Below are 27,695 nucleotides of genomic sequence, written 5' to 3'. Positions count from 1 at the left end.
ACATCATCTGGAAATTCTGGTTCTCGTTTGTTTTACAGGGTGCTTTAGTCCCTTCCATGATTCTGCTTACTTAAATGAATGCTTTTAAAATGATCTAGTGTAAAGTCAGTGATTACTGAATTCAGTACATCAGAAGAGATTTACATGAATTGTTGAACAACAATTGTGTTCTTTAGGCATTCCATTTGCCGAAACCTGTTGTTCTTAAGCAACCCCTTCTAACCAAGATAAACCTAGTCTATCATTGTGAATTTGGTGAAACTTCACCCTTGATTACAATAATTCACTTATAAGTATATCAGCACATTTAAAGTTTCAGTTCGAAACATACATACTCCATTCCTTCTGACTTAAAAGGCGTCTAGAGACGCCAGTGCTAGCAGCGAGTACTGCTAAGTACGGTGGGTGAGGTTTTTGGGTCTGTTCAACCTACTTTTGGAAATTAGGAATTTATTAGCATTATTGCTAATGCTGACACAAAAGGTAGAGCTTTCAAGTCTGTCCGTCTATCTGGTGCAGTTGTTATAATGTGTGCCCGCTGTTTCTCTGCTTCTGACGTCACATCGAACAAAGTTCGATCGCGTGGACACAGCGTTAAGCAGACGAAAGTAAAAATGAAGCGAAAATCGAAATAAAACTCATTTGGTTTTCCGAAGTGTGCATCAGAGTTGCACGGTGACATGCAAAAACAGATATCACAGGTAAAAATTGGCGGTACGTCAAAAAGAGAGAGATTAAACTACATAAAAAGAAGGCTAAAAGAAAGTCCGTATGTATTAAGGTATGGTGAAAGTTGCCCTTAAAAATTAACATTTTGTTTAGGGTTACCAAACTATAGTGAAAATTTTAAAAGGTATCGGACGGAGGCGAAGGTTAAACATAAAGTATTAATATAGAAGGCTAGAATTGAGAAAAAATCCGTTCATATACAAAGTTGTGTAACCTAATATCTGATGACGCCATAAGTCTAAAGTACATAGACCGATTTTAATTACTTTGACATCAGTCAGAACTTAGGAGATTAGTATAGACCACAGTAATATAGGGTAGACTTTGTGACTAAATGGAATATTAAGTGGCGCTGGTTAAGTAGTGGCATATTTTGTGATAAAGTTTGATACTGTACAATATAAAGAAGTAAAAACCATATATTAACCGGACAGTCTTTTATTTAAATCCAAAAAATAAATTCTCAAATTTTGGAGAGGTTCCTCTATACAGTTCAAAAGAAATTAAACTTTTTTTATGCACCATGGAACCAGCATTGCAATGCCGGAAGAGGGTGTCCTCAGCAGGAGGCATTATAACCAGTGAGTTATCAGCCTCGCTGCCGACCGAAACGGCTGTTTTCTGACATGACAGCCGATGACCAAGATGGGAAAACCTTATATGCTTCCCTCATGCTTTCCCTGATGGATTCCCGTTTTCTTTGTCACTGCTGAAGAACGTTAGAACCTTTCAAATTGTCAACGAGGGCTTGTCATGTATAGGGTGTCCGAATGGGGCAGGGTGTTTGAGTAACGTTACACCACTAAGACAAGGCTTTGATGACGTCATTCTCATGGCTGTCATTTCGTACTCAAAACATAAGCTCGACTTGACAGGTTGTCTTGTGAAACATGGTATGAAACTCTGTAGAGTTTATCCATCAGAATTTCGCTGTAATGGAAAGAATAATGGCCAAGAAGTGTCTAGTTCCTCTATGGATGACGTAACAGTATTTCTTCAAGTTTAACATACGCTTTCGACATTGCGTTTTCCGTTTTCGTTTATTTCAAAGCTGCGGGTCTCGCCCGTTCTTATTACAGAAAACGAATCTTATTCGCTTTCATAGAAAACCAGAAACCATTAGGCAGTAAGAGACTAACTATAGTAAGTATATAATGGTGCATTAGCCATTTTGATATTGACATTGTAGCTGGTAGATTTCTGAACTTTGAGCTTTTAAGTGATAATTCACTTATAAATGTTAAAAATAGGGTTATTTAATCTTATTTTCAGAGATATTTATATGGAAAACTAACTAAATTCTCAAATCTGTGTTGACTAAAACCGCATATTTGAGGTGCTAAATCTAGGCTATTCCCTTCCCATGTTCCTGCATATTTGCCCTCAAATTTAACATCAAGCTATCTACTATGTTGAAAATTTTTTTACACTAGTTGTGTTCATATATGGGAGACTTCAATTTTGCCACTGGCGTGAAATGTGATGCCAAATGCTGAATATGCCAGTAAATACACCACTGCAAGACTCCTCCAGCCTTAGAGTTACGTTGTACTACCCACTTTAAACTTTTAGATTCTTTTTAGACTATTATTTCACAGATATTTTTAAAACTAAAATAACCAGTTTTCACTTGGTTAGTCTTGTTAATGGATTTCGTTACTTCAATACCATCTCCTGACTAACTTCATCCATGTAAAACTGTCAATATAATTGACTCACTTCTAGCTTGCAAAACACCAATTACCAGAAAGAGATTCATTTACCTAACCAGAATTCATCATTTATTAATTTAAATTTAATGTACTGGCATTTTAGTTAATTTACTCAAGCTTTATTGGGAATGAAAATTTCTTCTCAATTAATGAATTTTTTTCAGTCATACACTTTAATAGTCAATATATTTAAAAATGCACCTTATAATGTGCACAGTTAACAAGTTAGCATTTTGCATCGTTGTGCTCATGTATTTTAAACCAATATCCGTTATAAGTTTAGAGACAAATTCAAGCTTATTACTTTTTAATGGTATAAATACTTAATTTTGTGTTACCTTTATTTACAGCAGTTCACTTGACTTTCACCTACTCTACATAATAATCATTTGCTAAATTTGAATATTCACCTTCATTTGTTTCAGATGTCTTGTGAACAAGAGATCTACAATAAACAAAGAACAAAATTCATTGAACTTTACTTTATTTAAACTGTACATCATCCTTCAGTCTGTTACAACAATAGCAGTTAATTACGCCAAGACTTATACAGTCTTCCCAAAAGCAGACAAGTGACTCAAATGCCTAATAAATCGTCTTACAGCCAAACACCATTCAATGTAAGTGATTGAGTCGGGTAAATGGTCGGAGATGTGCAAAGCTAATATCCTCCTGCCCCGTTCTTCCTCCCCCAGCAGGACAGCAGGTCGGACTAACGTCAACCTTCACCTTACACATGGACCACCAGGCCAGTTCAGGTTCTGTGTGATAATGCCTTACAAAGTCATCCCATTACCAGGTAATTAGGGAGTAATGTTCAGCACTTAATTGGAACATTCCTTCATGTATTATGGAGCTTGGGTGTCATCTCAGATCGTTCAGCTTCATTTTAACAAGATAAAGAAAACTGCAGTTTTTTAACTGATCACCAGAACAGGGTTACAAGACTACAAATTTTCTTTCTCACATTTCTCACCAAGTACAAGACTAAAAACATTTCTGTTTGTTGTGCTTATCAGAATAAGGCCTCAGGATTATAAAAATTGATGTTTTACACTGAACACGGCAACAAATATAAGAAAATTACAATTCCATCTTGCTCATTAGAGCAACCCTACAAAATCAAAATGGCTGTTTCACAAGCTCATTACAGCAGGGATACAAGACACTAAAAACTAGACTTTTACTGATTAAAACTGGGATGTAGAATAATGAACATTCCCTTTCCATACTGACCATAAGGATGACTACCATGCTACAGCCAAAACCAACAAGCACTGGCTAGGAATAACTTCAAAGGGAACTTACTGCTTTTAATAAAGACATCGCATCTCAAGACTTGCCTTTAATAAGAGAATACCAACCTGCTGACAGACCTCATGCTTCCTGTAACTTTACGCATATTTTTGGTCATAACCTACAATATATTTTCAAGACATTAATTCTCAAGACTTGCCTTTGGAATGATAATATCAAATGCTGACAAGACTCAAGCTTCCCATAACTTTAAGAATATTATTTGGTCATAAAGAAGATATATTCTCATTTCTTCAAGAACAGTATCCCACTTCTTACAAGAACATTTTAATTACTCTTGGTATCAGGCTCTCCCAAACTAACACAATTTTCAGGTCAAAACTCTTGCAACCTTACACATATTTTAGATTGGTACACTTGTTGGGTACAAAACTCCAAACCCGACACTTTTAAAGGGGGGAATTCTCCCATGACACACTTTTTAGGTAAAAAACTACTCAAACTGATGATTTTGGGTTAAAAAAAACTCCCAGACTAATACATTTTTTGAAAATAAGTACTCCCAATTGACATATTTATTGGATACAAAATACTTTCCCATACTGGCATTTTCTAGCCAATAAACTTTTTGGAAAAAATACTCTCCTAAACTAACTTCCCAGGCAAACTCTCACAAGCAGATTCCTTAAGTACACAAAGTTCACAATTAGATGGAAAACAACTCTTTCCAACAAAAAAAAAAATCAAAACTATTTTCTGGGAATAAAGGTTCCTTTGAATTAAGAGGCTTTCTAAAAAAGCATCTCCAACACTAAACACCGTTTTTAGGAAATGACACTCAAAAAAAGCATAGGAAAATTCCCTTTAAGTCACACACTCTAAGACAAAAAACTCTCCTGTACTGACACTTTCTGGACAAGAAAACTTCTGAATAAACAAACTGCCTTTAAAAAAACTATGAAAAATCTATGTCCCAAACCAAAATACCTTCTGGATAAAACTAATACAAATTTACAGACTTTCATGGCAAAAGACAAAACATTCATGAAGTACCAGAATTTGTTAGCATAAAGTTCACAAAGCTACAAGACATCCTAAGCAATAACTGCATGAATGAACTTTTCAATAAGAATAACATAAGAGGCATTAGCTGCAAAAGTCCCATATAAGATTACTGACTTTCTGGACAAAAAACACAAAAAGACTTCCTATGTAAAAACCTTGTAACTAACAGATTTTCTAACCCAAAAGATCTTACAAGTGACAAACTTTCAAGGCAAAAGCTAACATTTTCAAAACATCTTGAATGTAAAAGCTTAAATGGTAACAGACATTCTATATGCAAAGCTATAACAAACCAACATAATTCCCATTGGAAAAATCAATCAAAAAACACGTCAATGAGCATGTATCACCAACGCTTTCTCGGGGAAGATTATCACACACACTTACAGGCTTTCTAAATGACAAAACTATCACAAACCACACTTCCTGAATTCAAAGATATAAAAATACACCTACTGAAGGGAAAGTATCAACAAGAAATGGATATCCTCACAGTCATGTAACACTATTTAATCAATTTTAAACAGGTAGGAGTATCACAAATAAACTTCTTGAATACAAAAGTGTCTCAATATGAACATTCTAAATGAAAAATATCGTGAGAAACTTCCTAATATGTCCGAGTATCATTAACCAACTGATTTCATGAAATGGAAATGTATCGCAAACCAAAAGACTTTCTAAACACGTAAGTATCATAAACTAACATACTTTCTTACTCAAAATATACTGAAGAATGATTTTCTAAGTTCCAACTGACCATAAACATACACTTTCTGAATCCACACATTATTCAAACACCAACTGTCACCACTGAATTTTATCATCATGCACATACTGTACTAGACAATCCCAAATTATCAACTGGAGCCCAGATTAGTCTAGAGAAATATACGTAAACTACTTCTCGACAGCACAAACACACACTGACATCAATCTGTGCTAATACATACACATGCTAAATGTCATGAGTTAATACTGAAACACCAAATTCCATTGTTATCTACTAATTCATGAATAGGCCTACTAAACTCCACTATCACAAACTGACCTTTGAATGGCAAATCAATTATCATCTACATAGTGATGAATCTCATCAACTGTCACCACCTGATATCTGAATATCAAGTCCAACTGTATCAAATTACATCTGAATACCATTCCGAATCCCAAACACCGGTGTCACAAATGAAGTGTGATTCTGAAAGGCAGATTATGATGGAATTCTTTATTCAGTTTTGGACCAAGAAAGGGTTTGATTCATGACAGTGGAGTATGATAAAACCTCACTGCCATAAATCAAACTTTCTTAGTCCAAAACTGAATAAAGATTCCATCATAATCTACCTTTCAGAATCACAACCTAACATGTTTAAGGCTTCTGTACACCAAAATTAAAATCATAATTTGAGAGAACACAACATTGATCACAACCTCTTTGTTACAACTTCCTATAACAAAATTATTATCAAACAATACTTATAAGTGCCAAACTTTAGTCAAACTACTTGTAAGTGTCAAATTTTAGTCTTCTTCTCATTCTAAAGCATCACAACCAAGGACTAAACGACATCTTACATCCAAACAAAGCTTCAGCAGAATTTTTGAATACCATTACTATACAAGGATTATAAACTTCAATCTTTCTAAAGTCCAGAATTGAATTGAACTGAATTAATATCAATCATGCACAAGGTAATGATTTTGAAATGTGGGCAGCCCTACAGAGCCACAGAGCAGGCCAAAGAGTCCACTTGCTCATTGCCTAGGATGTCCACATGGTTCAGGGTCCAGCAGAAGCAAACTAGTTTTTTCCAGATTGAAATACAAAAGAGCCAATCCTGAATTTCACGGACTATAGGATGGATGCAGTCAACAGGTTGGATGATGGATAAAGAATTAGCAAAGTCTGTGAAAATAATGAAGGATGATGGGGGGTAGATTCGTTGTTTTAGTGCAAACAAAATGGCAAATAGTTCTGCTGGAAGTATGCTTGCCACAGGTAGGAAATGTGAGAGGAGATATCCGAGATTGTGTCTGTGGGATTGGAAACCTCAAGTGTTCCACTGGAGTACAGACATTAAAGGGAATGAGATATATGTGATATTACAGTCAGTATGGTTAAGGTAGGGTTGTTAGATGGAGATGGACTGTCTTCAGTTAGAAGTAGGTGCTGGTGAGTGTCAGGAATAAAGGGTGAGTCATCTGTAGAAGGGAGATGGAGTCTAAAGCTGAGGAGGGATAGAAAGAGAGAGACTTGCAGGTATATCCTGGTGGTAAAGCAAGATCATGGATACTTTTTCTCTGTACAGAGATCCGAGTGGAAGGTTGGGTGGGAAAGGAGAAAGGTAGGGGGGAAAGGTGAGGCAGGTGGAGATTCTATGGAAGTTGGCAGGGGAGTAAGGGGAAGGATAGTGGGAGGGTTGTGGACCTCAGCAATGGTATGATGAACAGTAGTGTATTTTGTGTGGGAGGAGGTGAGGGATGAGGTTGGGTTTGGGATCATAATAAAGGACTGATTTATGTAATCCTCAATGTCCTTCATGGTTTCTGGAGGAGACTTGGCTGTAAGGATTTTCTTGGGTGGAGGGCAAACAGTAGGTGAGTGAGAAAACTTGAAAGGGGAGAATGTGCTATTGGTCTTAGGAGTTGTTCCAAATTGGCATTTATTTCTTTGTGTGGAGGTTGTGTTATGGAGAGGAAGCTTTGGGAGTGAGAGACAGGAAAATAAGGTCTTGGCCCTTGAATGTGACCTTTGTAAAATTTTTTGGATATTTCCTGTTGCTCTTGTCCCCAAGATTGGCTGACATTGTTAACCGGGCACTGTTCATTGGATATCACCACTATTCCAGTGCAACTGTTGAGGTGAGGATGTGGAGTAGTAGGGAAGGCATTACCTTGTAGGTCTTTGAGAGTAGACATTGCTTAAGCCTGGGCTTCAGTGTTCACCATAACAAGACGTGAGCAGTCGTGTCTTGTTAGTAACTTCACATTCCTACCTGTTTCTGCATGCACTTTTGAAAGTGGAGTGTATTGTTTGAGTATGGAGTGATCAGGGGTGTGATAAAACTTCTGGGGTCCAAAGAGGGTTGACATAAGGACCGGGTGGGTACTGGAGGACATTTTAAGGTGGGTAGAAGAGGATGGAGTTGAAGCCTTGAGAAAATTTTTTTGAGGAAGAGGTGCTTTAGTGGCCCGTTGTTTCACGGTAGAATGCTGCGGTTCATATGGTTGTAGTCACCAAAGATGAACTGGTGGAATGGGAGCAAAGGGCATCATGTGCTGAGATGACAAGTGACATGGTAAAAGTGGACAGGGATGAGAAGATTTCTAGGGAGTAGTCTGGCTCATGGTCTCGAAATTAGCTAAGTCAGAAAAGCCCAAAAGGTTAGGGGACTGATTGTGAGTACAGTCAGTCCCTAACCCCTTAAAATTTGTTTGGTTTCCATTATCGGCCATATGGGCATGGGTATACGCCAGGGAAATATACAGTCCACTCCTTGAAAGCCCTGCATGAAGGAGTATGGGCAAAAAAAGAAAAAACAAGGATGCTATATTCTATGGAATCCAGGAGGCTGTTTAAGACCAACCCCAAAGTTGGCCTTCTACTCTTGCAGCATGGATACTCACAAACACGGGATGGGGAGGGGGACAGAGGAAGAGGATTGGTAAGATAGTGAGAAAGAAGATCGATAAAATGAAAGATTAAGAAAAAAACAAGCCAAAAATTGGTTGAGCATAGGACCAAAGCCCAAGGCTGTAGGAGGGTCCAGGTGGAGGCAAAGTGGTGGCCCACCCCCCCAAAAACAACAGGCCATGGTCCACATCTCCAAAGCCCCTCCACAACGACAATGTTGCTTGGTATGGGAGGGGTAAAAGTCCAGAAGATCCATTTCAATTTTGAAACTATCCACACAAATCCACAGACATCCTGATCACTGCCTCAAATCAAGTCACCCAAGATCAGGTATACTACCTGCAAATTCCAACATCAGTCCATTAAATTCTAACATGTGTCAGTGTGGGCTATCAAGAAAACATTGTAAAAATGAAAAAGTTAACCCAGTTTCAAATCTAAATCACTGAAAAACTATAAAAACCAAATCTCAAATCATGAACAGCATTCTTTAAGCCACGTGGTTCCTCCACACATTATCACTATTACAAAGCCACATGACATCAGGAACTACTAGACATGTACAGTATTTCTAATTCTGAAAATGTAACCCAGGTTTAACTATTACAACGCTTTCATTTCTACCAAATCTTCAGAGAAAACCAGCAAACACTTGAAACCAATGAACTTCTCCATAAGTAGCATTCAATATGCAACTACCATTACCTTATCCATAGCTTCTATTTCATCCAAATTTGACTAAGCTTTTCACAGAAATGACTTCATATCAGTTAACGCTACCACTGGAAGGGTGACCTAAATATAAGGATAGTTCCCACATCCACATTAAATGACAGAAAAAACCAGTTCCAAGAATCAGCCTTTGCATCCGGTAAAGTCCAGATATTTCACAAAACAACAAAATTACCAACAGGCTTTTTACTATAACATATGGAAATAGGGCAATAGCCTTTCCAACACAACAAAGGCTTCTCAAAACTTATAAAAAATGTTTGTTTCTGTCCATTCTAATATTAACAGATCGATCGCAATTCCTCCAAGATTCATATCTAAACATGTTTTTGGCCTAATTACTGATGATGTTACCAATTTGTAAGGCTTCTCACACACCCTCTAAAGACGTGGCTTTTGTGGTATTTATCCCTTCTTTATGTCAGGTACACAAATGAAATGTCAGCTTAAGAGATGAAGGTGTTTGAGCCCCAGGCTGGTACCCCCTTTTGAAATGACGGTATATGTCCAAAATATAATTAAAAGTATTGTCATATTCTTGACCAAAGGATGTTAACTTTCTGAAGGTTCTCATATACTTAATTCACAAGTTTCATGACATCTGACTGGATATAAATCATATTCAATACTTATCAGTAATTTTGTTAAACCAATTTTTATGCAAACTACCACAAGTAAACTCAGTATGTGATACAGTTAATCAAATCCATAAGCAAATGATGATGAATTCTGCCAAGATAATAAAGCATTCTAATCATAATAAATGATGCTTAACAAGTTAGAATGTTCCATATTACATCACCAGATTAACACGGACTATGCCAGGAAACAGTTCTTCAAACAACGGAATCTAAAAATTACCTTCCAAGTAAAAAGTGACAATTCAGAATAAAAATTTCCCCAAAATGACCATTTTTCATAAAATAAAGAATTTAAAGTCATACATATGACTTATACATTTACATTTTAATTTTATATTTACATCTAAGTAATTTTAGTAAATTCTTCATTGTGAAAATAATCCAGTCTTAGATATAAAAATCTCTGAAGACAGATCAAATAACCCTATCCACAAGCATTTACAAGTACGTTTAGCTCTAAAGTAAGATTTCTAACAGCTACAAACTCTATAAAAAGTCTAACACATTTGACAATACATACTATAGACACTTGCCTTTTGCTTAATGATTCTTGTTCTCTACAAAACCAAATATTGTACAAGAACCAAGTTCTGTAACAAGATGCGGTAGAAAATCCTTCATGAAATCTCAAAAACCTAAAACAAAATGGCAAAATGTATGACAATTGTAGATTTTCTGTCATACATAGAAAAAATAAACTAGGTTTTCAGCCATCATACATCTATTTGATACAAAATTCTGACTGTAAAAATCTACAGGGTCTCAACCCTAAACCATAAGAAGCTGTCAAGCAAGCATTTGCTTTATGTACTAATACAGTAACAAGACTGAACATAAACTACAGCTTGTCTCGGCGGTAATCTTACCACACCTTCTTATGGACTACCCATACATGATACCCTGCAGTCTCCTTTAACATTTGAAAGGTCTAACACTCTATGGCAGAGACAAAGTCAACTGGAATACATCTGGGAAAGAACAAGGGAAGTAAATAAGTTTTTCCATCTTAGCAACCAGCTGTCAGCTTATAAAACAGCTCTTTGAGTCGGCCTTGAAACTGACAACTCACAGGTTATAATACCTCCTGCTGAGGACACTCCCTCCTCAGGCACTGCAAGGCTGGCTCCAAGGAGTCCTTTATTTCAAATCTTTCCAGCACAATGCATATATATATATATATATACTGTACATATAATATATTTATAAGGACTTCTGTATTTCAACTTGTCCCTTAATATTGAGCAATAATTTCAAATTTTCTTTAAACTTCCCAGGTTTATAGAGTTCATATTTAAACACTGGTCAAAATCTCACTTTGTCCTCAATGCCAAAAACAACCTTTTCTCAAATATTGAGATATGGCACAAAACATGAACTGCTCAAAATTTATGACAAACTTCAGAATTCACTCAAATATTTGACAAAAAATATTCAAAATTCCTTAAAGATTTGGTACCAAACACAAATAACTTTGCACCCAAAGATTTACTACAATTTCATCTCCCAACAAATTAAGAACCTAATATCTGTGATCAAGAACCAAATAAACAGACATGAATGTCAAGAGTGATGTACAGTAGTCTTCATGTGAGATGAAACAGCAAATGCACCTAGTGTTCAGTATGCACAGATGGACTTTAACACAGCATCTAATGTACAAGTATCCCCAGCAAAGTGTGCACTGATTGTACTGATATTTCTAGGCATGTACAGTGTATAGGAAGGCTTCAGCAATGTATGGAGTGTGAAATAATGTTTAAGAGTTGCATGCAAGACTTCAGCAAAGCATGAAAGGCAGTTGGTTGCTTCAGCATTGTAATAAAAGAGAGAGAGAGCATGTGGACTTCATACATGAGTGCTGCTTTACTGCTGTTAAAGTGAACAGAGCTGTTCTTACAGTATACAATGTGCAATTCTGTATTTCCACATGTCCCAAGTTATTTTATAGATAAAGAAAGTGTTTATCTGTTACAACGTTGTAGAAGAGACTGAAGAAATGCTATTGAATGAGTAGTGAGAGCTTTCAAGTTAACAAAGAAGGACAATCTAGTAAGAATGGAAGGCAAGAGGGTTCATACTAATTCACAACATTTCTCAACCCTTGTTTCTATGATTAAATAACACTGCTAAGAATTATTGTTACTTTAGGTTACTAGTGACTTAAGCCAAAGGAGATAACTTACACAGCTGAATGTCCTCAGACTGAAAAATTCTCAAACTAAGATTAATTGGTTATACAGTATAACACAGGAGTGACAAATGTTACAATGTTATGGACTTACTTTTAGTACCATGAGAATTTAAATTAATTTTATTCTCAGTCTATTGTACCATAACTCTACTAAATATGACCACAGTTAATTTCAAAGGTGAAAAAAGTTAAGAGGTATTGTGAAAACTGAGTAAAAAGGTGAAACACAGAAGTCCTTGTAAAATAAATGTACAATTTCATATTACAACAGCATTTTCCATTATTCAGATTTTAAAGTTAAATTTTAACAACTACAACCAACTGAATCTTGATTTTATCACATTACAGAAATTCAATGGGTATTGTTAGAAACATGTAAACTCTCAAAATGTACAATTTATACCTTGTATGCACAAAGAAACTACTGTACATATGTCAAGACACCACAGCACTTTTGATAACTTTGAAATTTCACTGATACTCTGAAATGACCCAAACTTTACATGGCTTCATACAGTCCAATAATACAACCCTCCACACTAACAAATATCTTCCCTTTATCTCTCCTCACTTTGTTGTTAAAGTTCTGCAACCTAACCTTACACCCATTTATAGCATTCAAGGAAAAACAATCCCTTCTTAAAACCTTAAAAGGAAAGATACCTTGCTTATAACAACAGCTAATTAAATCACTAATATCCTAACTGCAAATAAGTCCACTAAAAATTATTTTTCCCCTTATAACAAAATTCAGGACAATACTTTGTGCACTAGTCTAAAAACTGACTAGATCTCAAGATTATGTGAATCCTTCAAAAAGTCTACCTATCATTATGGCACTGAGTTTGCTTATTCATTCATAAAGAAAAAATATCCTTGAGTTTACTTATACTATACATAGATCTGAGATGCCCATTGTTAAAAAACCTAACTCCATTTTATGCAATACTACATTTGAGTTTACATACTGATACATTTAACCAGGATATCATCTTCAGGAAAACAAAATTATCCTCAAAATAACACATTCAATTTCAGTAATAACTAAATTTGAGTAATAACTAATTCATTTAGCTAACATGCCATGGTCAATGATGCCAAAATTCCCTTAAAGTAAGGCTGTGAATTTCAGTATACTTAATAAATCACTTATTTACAATAATACTGTACTCTCAACTATACAAAACTATTCTTAAGGTGAAACTTTCAGTTTGGAACCTTCAATGCCAGCAGTGTCTTGAAACACATGTAACACAGCAATAATGATCTTGATAATGGTATACTTGATACATTATTTTCATGGCAAGCTTCGTAAAATACAGTATCATTACATCACTTAATAATTAAGACAGGTTTTCCTTTTTTTTAATAAAACTGAAGTAAAAATTCATAAACTAAATTCTGAACTATTTCATATCCTTCAATGTAAACATGTAAATACTTCAGGCTGTGATATCATTCCTGTATCAAACAAAGCCTTCATATAACTAAAGTCCTGAGGTATGCACACCAATGCTTACATAATAATAATAACGATGACAAAAGATCTAGAAGCTATTGAAAGTTCAATTCTAATAAGATATATAACTTAACAACTGAAACTAACTATGGATTAAAGCTACAGAAGAGTACACACGATGATTATCTCCAACTCCAAACTATGATGGAAGGTAGTTTATCTTGTAAATTACCCAGAAAAACTATCAGGAATCATTTTCACCTGGCTGAAAATAGTATCTCTTCTATGAAGGTTAAAACTAAAAGATTTTATTCCACAAAACTATTCCTACCAACACTAACCACTAAAAGGATGGATTTTATTATACAATAAGAAATTTATGTTAAACAATATACTCTAAAATATATTGTTACCTGATAGCTGATATCAATCTACTAAGAAATTCAACTAAAAATTATGAATTCTGAAAAATTCATATCCTTCAATGTAAACATGTAAATACTTCAGGCTGTGATATCATTCCTGTATCAAACAAAGCCTTCATATAACTAAAGTCCTGAGGTATGCACACCAATGCTTACATAATAATAATAACAATGACAAAAGATCTAGAAGCTATTGAAAGTTCAATTCTAACTTAAGATATATAACTTAACAACTGAAACTAGCTATGGATTAAAGCTACGAAGAGTACACACGATGATTATCTCCAACTCCAAACTATGATGGAAGGTAGTTTATCTTGTAAATTACCCAGAAAAACTATCAGGAATCATTTTCACCTGGCTGAAAATAGTATCTCTTCTATGAAGGTTAAAACTAAAAGATTTTATTCCACAAAACTATTCCTACCAACACTAACCACTACAAGGATGGATTTTATTATACAATAAGAAATTTATGTTAAACAATATACTCTAAAATATATTGTTACCTGATAGCTGATATCAATCTACTAAGAAATTCAACTAAAAATTATGAATTCTGAAAAATTCTACACTATCTGACAGATGTAGTTAAATGTAAAACATGTTCCCTGAAACATACCATGCTATCCGTAGCCAATAACATACATATAAAACACCACTACAAAAAGCAATGTATCCTGAAACTTGAGAGCCAACATCAAGCTGCAGAATTATACATAAAAAGAGAGTTATGAAGCCTAACATGCACTCAGCTGTTTTTAGTTTATACCAATATAAGAAATATCTTTAAAAAACAAACTAAATACCCTGAAATATGGTCAACTAATTGATAGTCAATCTTCAAACGAAGAGAAATCTTAGTAAAGGATAGTATCCTAAAAAATACTGAGCTACATGTTAACTGATATTAAACTTATAATCAGTCTAAGTAAATACTCAACAAGAAATATTAAATCAATATGAGATTTAAGTATAAAAAAGCTATGTATAGATGCATAACATTGAGCTACTTTAGATACAATCATAGAACTGATAAGAAATAGACAAAATCTATGTACAGTATCCTGAACAGCACTGAGTTGGCTAATGGCTAATTATTAAACTGAGAAGAAACGAATGTGAGAAACATCTATCTTGAAATGCTGAACCTGTAGTAGGTTCAGCTATATCCTGAACATAGTGAACTACCTCATTATGATAAAGACTAATACATTTCCTGCTAAGTAATTACAAGATGCAAAGTTGAACTCTACTGAACTGTTATGACCCAGATAAATTAATACTTGCAAAATATTATAAACTACTTATAAAATACTATAAACTAAACCCTAGCCTAGTTTTAATGGCCACATAAGATTACACTGTAATGTCTCTCTACCAAAATATGACTGTCCACCATTTATGTTAATGAGGCCATTTTTCTACTTCATCTCTATCATTAACAACAACAATCATTGGTAAATAACCACTCCATTTTGAACCTCAATACAAATTTTGATCAATGAAAATGTAGTCATCTCTTGCGACAAACACTCTTCTTCAGTAGCAGATACCGGCAGATTCCTAGGTAAGAGATGGTTGTCTATTCAAGTAGTCAGATTTATACATGTACACAGTACTGTACTGTACATGCTTTCCTGAAATGGTTGGGAAGAAATTAATGACAGGTCAAATGGGATCTTCTGGCTTCCAAAGTATCAAGGTCAAAGATAATTACAGTAGTTGTAACATGACCCAAGCAGCCTATACTTAGGTCTATTTTACTAACAGGGACCCAGATGGGACAGGGTCTTTTTAGACTACTGATAAATACCTGTAGATTTTTAATAAAGACATCTTATTGAAATCTAAAGTTTGAATTTTATTGGATTGCACTGCAAAGTTCACTAAACAGAAAGTAACAAAGGCTTCTTAGAGCAAGGTTCAATGTGCAAATTATGATAAAGGATTCCAAATCTAAATTAAATATTATTATTATTATAATGCTATGTGGGGTTGGCTCTAACATTTGTAGAACTATTTTAACATTTTCACATAATCTGGTTAAATTTTTTAGCACTAACAAAGTCTATCTCTCACTGACTTTTCTTAAATCCTCTACATATTCCCAAGACTGGCTCAATCAGTTTCATAAATGATCATTTACTGCTCTCACTGACTTACTCTCTCAAGGTATATGTTTTAAATACCACATTTTATACAATACACTACATCTGGCCAATCATTAGTGAAAAATATCAGACAAAATCAAACTAGTCTTACAGAAGTTGACATTTTCACAATAACAAGATTATATAAGTAATGAATATTACAAAGATCTATTACTCACACTTATTTTTCTCTTGTAATGACAAATCCGTTATCAAATTAAGTTTCTATTCAAGAATATTCTAAGAGCTACTAGCACTGAGTTCATAAACTTCATTTTCACTTTTTCCAGTGTAGCCTAAACTCCAGTCCAACACTGTAAAACTAAAACCTCTAAACCTGCAGTTTTGACTCCATCTGTTATGGGCTGCTGTAGAGCAAGAGCTCGTGCCAGAACAGGGCTGGCTAAATCTTAGTAGTAGTAGACTCCATCTAAATGACTATTTTTATCCCATCCAAATACAGTATACTTCATTAAACACTTACCTTTAGTATAGTGTTACTCAACTTCTATGGATATATTTCTTCCAACGCAACAGTTACTTCCTCCAAAAACTTGCAAGCTGTATGTATTTCTGTGGATTATTTTCCAATAATCATTTCCTCCAAGAACTTGCAAACTTTGCATCACCTGAAAATGTGAGAAACAGCTTAAAAAATTGCAGTCTTTTTGCTTCCAACTTGCCAAAATAAAGACAATTACTGGTAGCTATAATCAGGCTTCAAGCATCCTATACATAGGTCTCCCTTACTACAAGCACAGATGGATTCTTTGTCACTGTTTAAATAGGTACGTAGTGATTTATCAAACTGCTCTCTGAAATTCCACTTAATCTTGAGAATAGTTTAACATTTGGTCTACAATACAAACAAGTTGTTATTATCATCATCTCTATTTAAATGGTTCGCAATCTTGCTATAGATTTCAATTCGTATTGAGTAATATTGTCCCAGATCTTGCCCTGTGCCCTCTAAACATATCTAGAGGCCCTAATAAAGCAGTTCTGATACCAATGCAGATTACAATAACCACTTGAATATCTCTAAAAAAAGATGGACAAAAAGCTTTAGCCTGGGCAACACAATATGATATCAAACCTTTCATAAGTTCAAAGAAACTTTCAAGTTCAGTCCATCATCTCTAACTAAACATGTCTTAAAAGATCAAACAAATACAAGATTTGATGACCTCTATCGTCCTAAATTACCTTGCATAACTGAAATAATTTTTTAGTGGCCAGTTTTGCAAACCTGATACCTAAATGACCTGAAACAGTCAAGATTTATTCCTGAAAATCCAGCTATATCAAAATGGGAAAGAAGGGTATCTGGACATTCCAACTTGACCTTCTAAAAGGAATGATAGTTACTGTTGGACATTCCAACTTACTTTCTAAAAGAAATGATATTCATTGTTGAAGTTCCAACTTACTTTCTAAAAGGAATGATAGTCATTGTTGGACATTCCAACTTACTTTCTAAAAGGAATGATAGTCATTGTTGGGAATTCCAACTTACTTTCTAAAAGGCATGATAGTCACAGTTAATGGCCACCAATAAACCTTCAACAAGTTCACAGTCTATTAGTATCAATCTTCCTCATGCATCCATAAGCTTAACACATAACTAAATACTAAACTGAACTGTGGGTATTCCTACAAGCCTATTTTATACATGAGTAATTAGTCTGAACCAGAGACTGTTATAGACCTCTCAAGTCCCAAAATAAAAACTCTTTAACTTCATAAGACCTTATTTAATGTTTCAAAACTCGATACCAAATTTACTTAATGTTTTCAGATCCTGAAACTAATGCACTACGTGCACTTTATACTACTGTATTGTAGATATTTCAGATATATTGTATCACTTTATACTACTGTATTGTAGATATTTCAGATATATTGTATATCAGCAGATATAAAGTGTCTATTATATGAGAACTAAGAATTACAGAATAATGGTTGTAGTGATATGTTATGCTAAGTTCACACATTCACGTATCAAGGCACGCATGCCCACGCACGGCCACGAACGGGGCGGAGCCAGAAAGCACGTAAACACAACGCAAATACAACGTAAATGTACCGTAAAGTACTGTGTAAATGCGCGGCATGCGGCGCGACCGTTACGGACCACCTGGCCATGCGCGGGGCGGGAACCTTTCGACCTGCTCAAAACCCTGCGTGGGTGGCCAGGTCAGGTGCCAGGTAGCGTGTGGCCCGACCACAGCGTGGCGCCACCAGCGGGTTGACCGGCGCAGCTGCCACGCCCTTACCTGGGGGCCACGCTGCCCTGGGGCACTGCGTGGCTGTCAGAATGGCGTGGGGTAGACGCGGCAACGCTGCCGCATCCCCTGCAACTGCGGAGATGTGGCAACGCTTGACCTGGGATAACAGGGACAGGCGGCGCGCTTCCAGGTCATGTCCCGCTCTATCTTCGTCCCCATTACCAAGTATTGATGAGAGTAATATATCATGGATTTGAGCAATATCTTTTATTAAATCAACCAAAATAAACGGAAGTACACAAATGCACAGGGCAAAATAATCCTGAATTGATACATTATTGATTTTAAATAAGTCCAAAATAAATACAGGAACAGAATAGAAACAATGTTAAGAGAAGGTACTTTCAAAAATGATAGAATTATCATATCAGAATAGATTCCATGTTAAGAAATTATTAAAAAGGGCAAAATAACTGCATCTTCTTTCTTTTATTTATATGTATGTTTATTTCATATTGATTAAACATACATTTGCAAAGTCATGTCCCGCTCTATCCTCTTCCCAATTACCAAGTATTGATGAGAGTAATATATCATGGATTTGAGCAATATCTTTTATTAAATCAACTAAAACAAACAGAAGTACAAAAATGCACAGGGCAAAATAATCCTGAATTGATACATTATTGAATTTTAAATAAGTTCAAAATATATGCAGGAACAGACATTTAAGTAATTACAACAATCAGGTATGCAGGAGAGTAACTAAATCATGTTCTCCTGCCAGTGCACGGAGCCTTCAGCCGATGAAAAGTATTCCTTCAGCATGTTACGCTGTTCCTTTGCATCCTCGTTGCAGTGTTGCTGGTCACGGTTGGAAGGGCTGCTCCTAAGGACGGTCACTCCTCCAGCTACCAGGGATGACAGCATGTGTGACAGGGTGCTCCTGATCTCCTTCTTGTCTTCGTGCATTTCTTCTTATGATCATATTGTGCAGAACACATGCGGACATCACTAATGGCTCTATATGGTCAGGCTTCAAGCATATTGCAGTGTGGAATACTCGGAATCTGTTTGCCAGAATCCCAAAGGCGTTCTCCACCGTCCTCGTGCCCTACTTAACCTGTAGTTGTAAATCCGTTCCTCCTTGCTAAGTCCTCTTTTGGGGTAGGGCTTCATAAGGTAATTCCTCAGGGGGAAGGCATCATCGCCAACTAGGAAGTAGGGCACAGGAGATCCATTAGGTTGACCTGGCAGGGCATCCGGTTGGGGAAGATTTGCTTCCTCTTGCAACAGCATTTCTGCCAGTCGGGTCTGGGCAAATACACCACCGTCTGACTCTGACCCAATGGCTCCCACGTCGACATACAGGAACTTGTATGAAGCATCAGCAACTGCAAGTAATACCATGGAGTAGAACTTCTTGTAGTTGAAGTAATGCGTACTGCCCTTGGGAGGGTTACGGAGCCTAATGTGCTTCCCATCTATAGCTCCAATTACGTGTGGGAAGTTCCACCGTTCCTCAAAACCCCGTGCAACCTCCTGCCACGCTTCAGGTGTTTGTGGCACCTGCAGTTCCTCATCCCCGAAGGCAGCAACAATGGCCCTGCAGGTCTCTGGTACGATGAGACTAATGGTGTTGTGGGCTACCCGGAACGAATATTGCAGACTCTTGTATGAATCACCTGTGCGAGGAAGCGTGGGGTGATAGCAACACGAGGCCTGGCTCAATGGGTTTCCTCCAGAATGTCACTTTCTTCTGAATGTGGGGTGTGACCCGTTCAACAATTTCATTGAAGAGGTCCTTGTCAATCCGGGTAAAATTTCTGTACAGCTCTGGGGCTTGGTTGACAACTCCGCCATCAGGTTGTCATAATGACCTTGCTCCATCCTTTTCTGCAGGTACGGCCACGCCCACACCCTCCTTGGGCGCCTTTTTCTGCCTAAGTGCTTTGCAGCAATCATTGCAAGCTCCAGCAATAACATGACGTGCACATACTCAATGACAAGTGGCAACAATTCTGGTCTATCCGTACGTGCTATAGCTATGAGTTGACGCATTTCAGCTATGTTGTCCATGTTGCTTCCAGCACGTTGGTAGTATGTCTTGTCGTTGTGGTATTACGGCATTGACTAGCTCACATGTGCAGCTGCCGGCCTTTATATAGCTGGGGTTTAACCCCGCAGTACGTGGGGCCAACGTGACGTTTGCGTAACTCAGTTACGCAGAACGTAACACATACGATATAACGTGCGTTGGTGTTACGTGCTCTGCCACGCACTACTTCTGCCTGCGCCGCAGCTTGTTCGTCAGCGTCACGTCACACCCTTACGCAGTGCGTACATTTGCGGCGCACTATAATACGCATGCATCACGCACATCGTCCCGTGACACGTATCCAGTTGGCGGGGCCTATTTTCTCGCGTGTCGCAAGTTTCACCAATTTCGGCTGTGCGTCTTGATGCGCATGCGTTTTGATACGTGAATGTGTGAACTTAGCATTACAGGCTTTCTCACATACACAGGTACTACACAAGCAACTCTACAATTGTGGTTTTCTCAGAAACTGTGACTGGGTTTCTTCTCAGAGTTTTGGGAAGGAGTCTCTCCAGATCTATATTCCAAATCTACTGTTGAAATAAATCAAAATCAACTTAAGTGCTAAATGAATTCACCCTTCATATCTGAGTTTCCCTAATTAAATTCAATGCCATGCTAGGTTCATTACTAAAGACCACCAGAGCAAGACAATTTGGGAAAATGGAGTTTAAAAATGTGGAAGAGTCCTGGTTACTTTAATCAGAGTAAATACAGAAACCTGGATAATGTAAGCTGATTTAGGTAGCTACTATCTGATGGGATTAGGTACAACAATGGCACAGGAATCTGAGGGTGGGTTGGGAGATTTCAGGTACTATCATTTTGAAGGTATGCCACATAATTCAATGGAAGTGTGATATCCAACTGCTTAAACTGGAACAGGCCTTACAATTTTAAAAGTTTATAATTAACTCCAAAACCAATTTTTTTAAGACAAATCTCAACCATTTAATAGTTAACAAGCTTAAAAACTGCACTGCACAAAGGCCTAAAAAATTCCTACTAGTTTTGTTGCTGTTAAAAAGTTTTAACACTTATATATCACAGGTAAGGTTAAAATTTCTAAGTTTTACCTGTTACTTCACTCAAGCAACCTTAATGCCATTTTCATTAACGTTACAAATGTCTGTGCTGCTATCTACTTATGGGAAGCAAAGTGATACTTTCATATAATATGTTTATATTAAGATTAAATATGTCTAATGCAGTATCATGAATAAATAATTACGGTAGCTTTTTGTACTACACAACCTGCCGCTACTTATTATCAAAATTCCTATAAACCTTTTAAAGCAAAGAAATGAAACCATTACACTAATATAAATAAACTTTTACAAATACAGTAACTACTTCCATTTGTAGTGAGTCTGACATCAGTGCTTTGCTAAGCTCCATCTACAGATGAAATGAAAACTTCAAATCCTGCATCTTGTTCCAAATACATTGGTCATCATGTTTTCCACTTCAGTGCCCTTGACTGCAGTATGTAGATTAACATTGACAGATCTGCAAAAAAAATTAATACTTAATTACTGTGCTTCCAAAAACCATTTACATTTTCACTCTGCATACATTACACATTTACAGTACAGGCAGTCCCAGGGTTATGTCAGGTTTGGGTTACATCATTCTGGACTTATGGCGCCATTAACCCAATTTTTCGGCGCCACAAGTGACTTTACAGTGTCATTACCGCAGACTTACAGCAACGTTAACGGCGCTGTGAGTGCTATTTATTCCCACCATAATTATGATGCTTCAGGTTACAGCGATTTTTGGCTTACGGCACGCTGGCAAGGACAGAATCCCTGCCATAAACCAGAGACTGCCTATACTCAATTTACTGGTAACTTCATTCTTATGGGGTGAAATTATTAACATAACAGACTTCACATGAACAAAATTTACCAATCAGCAATCTTCAAGTACAGTAAATTGCACATTTCCTACATTTGCAAACCTGAGTCTTTTACATGAGAGTATTCCCTACCCCAAGCAATACTCATATAAAAGCTTAGGGCTTGTATATTTCATAAATATAAATGTATTACTCAAAAGGACAGTCAATCAAGTTACAATCATATTTTAAATTTGGTTTATAAGAAATGACAAATTTTAAATCAATTTGTATTTTTTATTATTAACAAACCTGCAGTGGATAGAGAAAGCCTCAGAACCAACTGGAGGTTCAGCTCACCTGGGTTTACTTCCTGGCCAAAGTAGGACGTAGGAAGGAGTCATATACCTCTGAGCTGTAAAGTAGAATCTACTTGTCAGCCAGACATCTGGGTTAAGAGACAATGTGAGCTCCTGCTACATTGTGTCTTGCAGAAAAATAAAGAGCTTTACTGTCGGAGACAACACAACTATGTTGCCACCAGCCTTGTTTGTTGTCATTTCCTCTCTCCCCTGTAAGAAAGAGGAAGGGACTTGCTTCCACAATAGTTTATATTGTGTACGAACAATTATAGAAAACCAATAACAAGGTGCTCATTCACCTGTATCTGCCCAGTTTCAGCACATGATGGATAATTTCTCTCCACTGTCTGCCGGCAGAGGAGAAAAAAGAAAGAGAAAGGAAGAAGACCAGTCATCCAATTCACTCTCACTTTCAAACCAATATATTAGGTGAAAGAAACTGTCACGTTAGGGGCACTGGATGAGCTACACAATCTGTTGAGCAGCCACTACCGGACACAATGAAAAAGTGTCCAAGGACCTGTGGGCAATATCTCGAAGACAGAAGGGTGTGAAGGTGGTTTGGCGAAGCCATGCACCAGCCTTTAAGATCCTTTGAACCAACAGGTTCTTTGCGAAAGTGTTGGAAGGACCTAGATCCCTGACATCATGTGCCCTTGTTTACATGAATTGGCATCTGGATTTGAAGAAATAATATAGGCTTGCTTAATTACTTCTCGTAGCCATAAGGAGATAGCATTCTTGGACACTTCATTCTTGTTCCAGCCTGTACTAACAAAAAAAATCAACAACCTGGTCTGAGGTGAATCTACATTTTTAATCCTAATTAAGTTACTGATTAGTATAAAGCACTTAAGAGTGTCTTCTAAGAAGTATATCTGATTTTTGAGTTGAAAGTGACAACTCTAAGCAGTCAAAACTTTTGATGTAACATTGTTGTCTCAAAACAATACACTCACAATTGGGGCCAGTTACAGTATTGCTTTGCTGAGGGAAAATACCTAAGTTCAGTGCTTTGTGATTGGGTTTATTGCCCTAAATACTTTTAATGGATTTTGCCTTATGAAAGAGAAAAACAGTGCTCTGCTACAAACGGTGGTGTTAATCATTAAAGCTAAAGTTTTCTATGGTTTTACTGCAATAGTTAAAGAACCGTCAGATGCTTTAAAAGACATCTGTCTTTGTGGATGTACTGAAATCTCCATACACCTTGAAGTATAGCCTGCCTTGAAAAAGAAAATAATTTCCATTGTTTGTTTACTAGGAAATAGGTTTATTACAAATACTCAAGATGTGACAAACTTGAATTTCAAAGAAACTGAACTATACATTCCTTGAGTTATAAAGCTATGGCAAAATAAAAAATCAATATTTGTAGTTTCATATCTTAAAATTCTATAATTCACTTCTAAAAGCCTAATAGCTAGCTTTCCAGAAGCCCACTGACCAAAGAACTGGTTATAAATTTCTCTCTTCTAAACATTTTACTGATGGTCATATTACAAGTAATGATGCTTTTAAATTCCCTTCAATCACATTCATAACAGCTAACAAAAATTGTTCTGTTACCAGTAACAAACCTAATGAATTTTGAATTTATCTAATAGTTCAGTCTGTGTACTACATGAATTACAAATCCCACTGAAATTGTAGGGAAAGACTGTTACTTCTAATAAAGAATACTGTAAGTAGTCTTTAAAACACTGGTTGAAAGGTTCATTTCATAATTTGTTTTGGCAGATATTTAATGGATGGATGCTCTTCTTGACTCCACCCCCATCCCCCTATTTATCTGGGGTTGGGTAAGATATACAAATTCTGATACTCTGATAAAACTAATAAATGGCCAGGCCAAGACAGCTCAGTCCTTTAAGCTAAAAACTGGGAAAACACCCCAAGAATATATCAAATGTCACTTTATGTACTACTGCCCAATGGAATAATAATTTGCAAAAATGACTTCTCCCTTTATCACAAATAGCATTTATCCTCAACCCACATTATCAATACTGTAATATCTTACCCACTGAATACCATTTTCCCTGTAATAATTACCTGCACCAAAAGTGGGACAAGCAAGGCATAGCATGCCGTAACTATAACAGCTTGAAAAGCTTCCATCTATGGTATAAAATGCTTAAAGAACCTAACCTACAAAAGTGCATTGGCTCTTCTACTGCATAATTTATAAATTCAGTTTACCTTGATATGTCATAAATTCATCCTATTTTGATGCATTACTACCCATTACCAATAAAAATATTAGTGTTATCAACTAAAAGTGGAAATCAATAGGTGTATGTTTATGCTAATATATGCAAGATTTCACCCATTACTTCCTTTTAAACATGAAATGCAACACCAGTACTTTACCAGCCATCTGATGATAACCTCTTCAAATACATTTGCAGTATACTGACTCAGCTTCAATTACAGTATATTTACTTAAGCTGAGCTGAACATGTCCAGTGTTCAAGAAAACAGCTCTGCACCAGGCTAGAGGCTCTGTTTGCACATTCCTAAATATCCTTGCCCATGAATTTCACAACCTATAAGATTTAATTCCACCTCAAAATTACCTGGTATTAGTGAGGTGTCAACTATAACATGATCCAAGTTAAACATATTATAAACACCTGTATATTGTTTCTTTATCAGAACCTATATAAACAAGGCAATTTAAAATAAAAAAAATACTGAACAGTAGCCTAGGCTACAATCAAACCATACAAGAGATTAGCTCTTAAAGCCACAGTTTACCCACTCAATATACGAAGACATTAACCATCTAATTACTTAAAACTGCAAAACATTCCTAAGTAGTATATGTTAAAAACTTTATTTAACCCTCAGATATAATGACTGTAACAACAATAAACTTTCCTTATTACTAAGAAGGCAGAAATCAAAACCAAAACAAGTAGAACTACACAACAGCTCCACATGGACTATTACCTTGATAACTGATTTTTCCTATACTAAATGTTGCTGATGAAGGAGGTGGCACTGTTTATTGTCGGTCAAACATTATTAATCTCATATCTACCCAAAAGGTTCGGAACCCTTTGGGAATGTGGGGTTTTGGGTAGAGGAAATTGCTGGGAGGACTGGGCTGCCATGTTGTTATTATGGAATAGTTCTGCACACCCGCAAGTCATTAGGGAGCCGTATGTTCAAGACGGATTGGCTATGGAAACCTATTATAAATGGAACTAGGTACTAACCTGACATACCCTAACTTAACTTAATCTAGCAGGCCCCTGGTGAAGAAAGCTTCACTCTTTGCCAAAAGCTCCCCTATAACATGTACATGTGTGATAGCATTGCTGGATGCCCAGCATAGCCCTGCAATAACATACCAGTCCAAAGGTTAATTACAGGTTAATTACAGTCGACCGCCAAAAAATAACGAAAAAGTCTTGATAAGCAACCAGACTACTATAGTAAAAATCAATTTCCAAAGAAATACCCCATGGGAGGCTGTTCCCTAGTTCTACCCCAAAACTTCTTGATCCAATGGTTCACAATTCAAACATTTCTGCATGCTCGCCGATCTAACTCGAGATCTGAATGAGACCAGTAGGGAAGCCTAACCTATGAATCGAATATATTCATGACCAAACTTCTAAAGGCCACAGTCTATAACCAAAATTAATCTGTTATTACGCTACTAATATATGTGGGACGGGTTCAACGGCATTGACTTTTGCACTGCAGTTGAATTTACCAAAGAAGTTAGGCTACGGCCGACTGTCAGGGGGATATTTCCCGTTTATAATACAAAATTTTTAAGGTTTAAGTTTATATACAGTTTCATCCTACCCAATATATTCATAAATGAACTGTTAATATACAAGGAAGGGACTTACATTCAGTATAACGAAGCTGGATAGGTAATAACCCGACAAAATATGACCGATGAAGGTAAACAAAGGTCGTCAAGTCACGTGACAGGTTTCAATAGTTAATGGCACGTCTGAAGGAATTGGTGATATAAGAACCTTTCATGAATATCATAAATGTTGTTTGTAGTTAATCCAAGCTATGGATTCAATTAGATATATTGCACAGAATGAGCCTCGATGAAAGCCTCTCAAATACGGATATGTATATTAACACAACATCGTTCAATAAACAATGGGTGACCTTGGATTGAATAAAATACATACAATTGCATAAACATTCAGCAAAAGTAAAGATGGATTTTACCGGAGTTTACGAAAGTTTTCGCGACAGATTACGTAGTGTTCTGGAGCAACTGAGCCTATACAACTATTATAAAAACAAAAAGAAATAAACACAATCAATGGAACATTTAAAGATTTAACTAATGAACTATAGTTATTTCTTTAAAGTGTTCCATTTCAGTTGTGTTACTTTATATCTTAATATCTTGGGCACAGCTGTAGCAATTAATTAATCAATTAAGCGGTTTCGTAACGTTTCCGTAAATATAGTGGGATTCTCGGCATTCTAGACAATACCAGTACGGACATCTATTGAGAAAATAAGTAATTATAAAATTAAAGAACCAACAAAAATAGTAACTGAAAACTTTTGTTTACGCGATGATTCAATCTTTGATTTTCCGTAATTAATGGGAAATTTTATCAAATTTATCTATGAAATACATTAATAGTACATCATTACTTCGTAAAATTCTATATTTTCTACTTTTTGCCTCTAAAATTGTTCAAATTAATTTAAATAAAAATATGTTACATGGCATCTACCATCCCTCAGGCATTTTGCAATATATAACTATTGTTTAAGATGAAAAAATAAGAATTTAAAATTATAATTTTATCAAAATAAAAATATTTCTAAAATTTTAAGTAAATATAAATTTTATATAGTGAGTAAAAATAGCTATTAATTGCGTGTTTTACTTAAAAATGATTTATAGTAAAGGTACTTTGACACTGATGTTTGGTAAAATAAGGGGTAAAACGAATAGTTAAAGTTGACGTTTCAGTAAAAGTAAAACATGACGTAACTATAAAATTCATTAAAACGACCACATAGAGGCATCATAATAAATAAAAAAATAAGTATCCACTTATATAAAGTGCTTGAAATCTTATATTTTGCCAAATTTTTAAAAGTTATGCGCAATTTTGCTAAGTCGTCTTGTAAACAAGATGCAGGGATCATTTAAAATGGGAA

The 27,695-nt window shown here is 36.0% G+C and overlaps 1 long non-coding RNA gene across 1 annotated transcript; it reads right to left on the bottom strand.

Annotated features, from left to right (window-relative positions):
* Positions 1–1,151: 1,151 nt before the first annotated feature.
* LOC136851548 (uncharacterized) lies at positions 1,152–26,836 on the bottom strand. The gene is made up of 4 exons (XR_010856914.1): positions 26,399–26,836; positions 21,681–21,836; positions 16,486–16,630; positions 1,152–15,488 (listed from the first exon to the last, which is right to left on the bottom strand). It is a non-coding gene; the product is annotated as an uncharacterized lncRNA (long non-coding RNA).
* Positions 26,837–27,695: the final 859 nt, after the last annotated feature.

This window comes from Macrobrachium rosenbergii, chromosome 23, assembly GCF_040412425.1.
Source record: "Macrobrachium rosenbergii isolate ZJJX-2024 chromosome 23, ASM4041242v1, whole genome shotgun sequence".
NCBI classification, from domain to species: domain Eukaryota; kingdom Metazoa; phylum Arthropoda; class Malacostraca; order Decapoda; family Palaemonidae; genus Macrobrachium; species Macrobrachium rosenbergii.
This window is presented reverse-complemented; position numbering and strand designations above follow the sequence as displayed.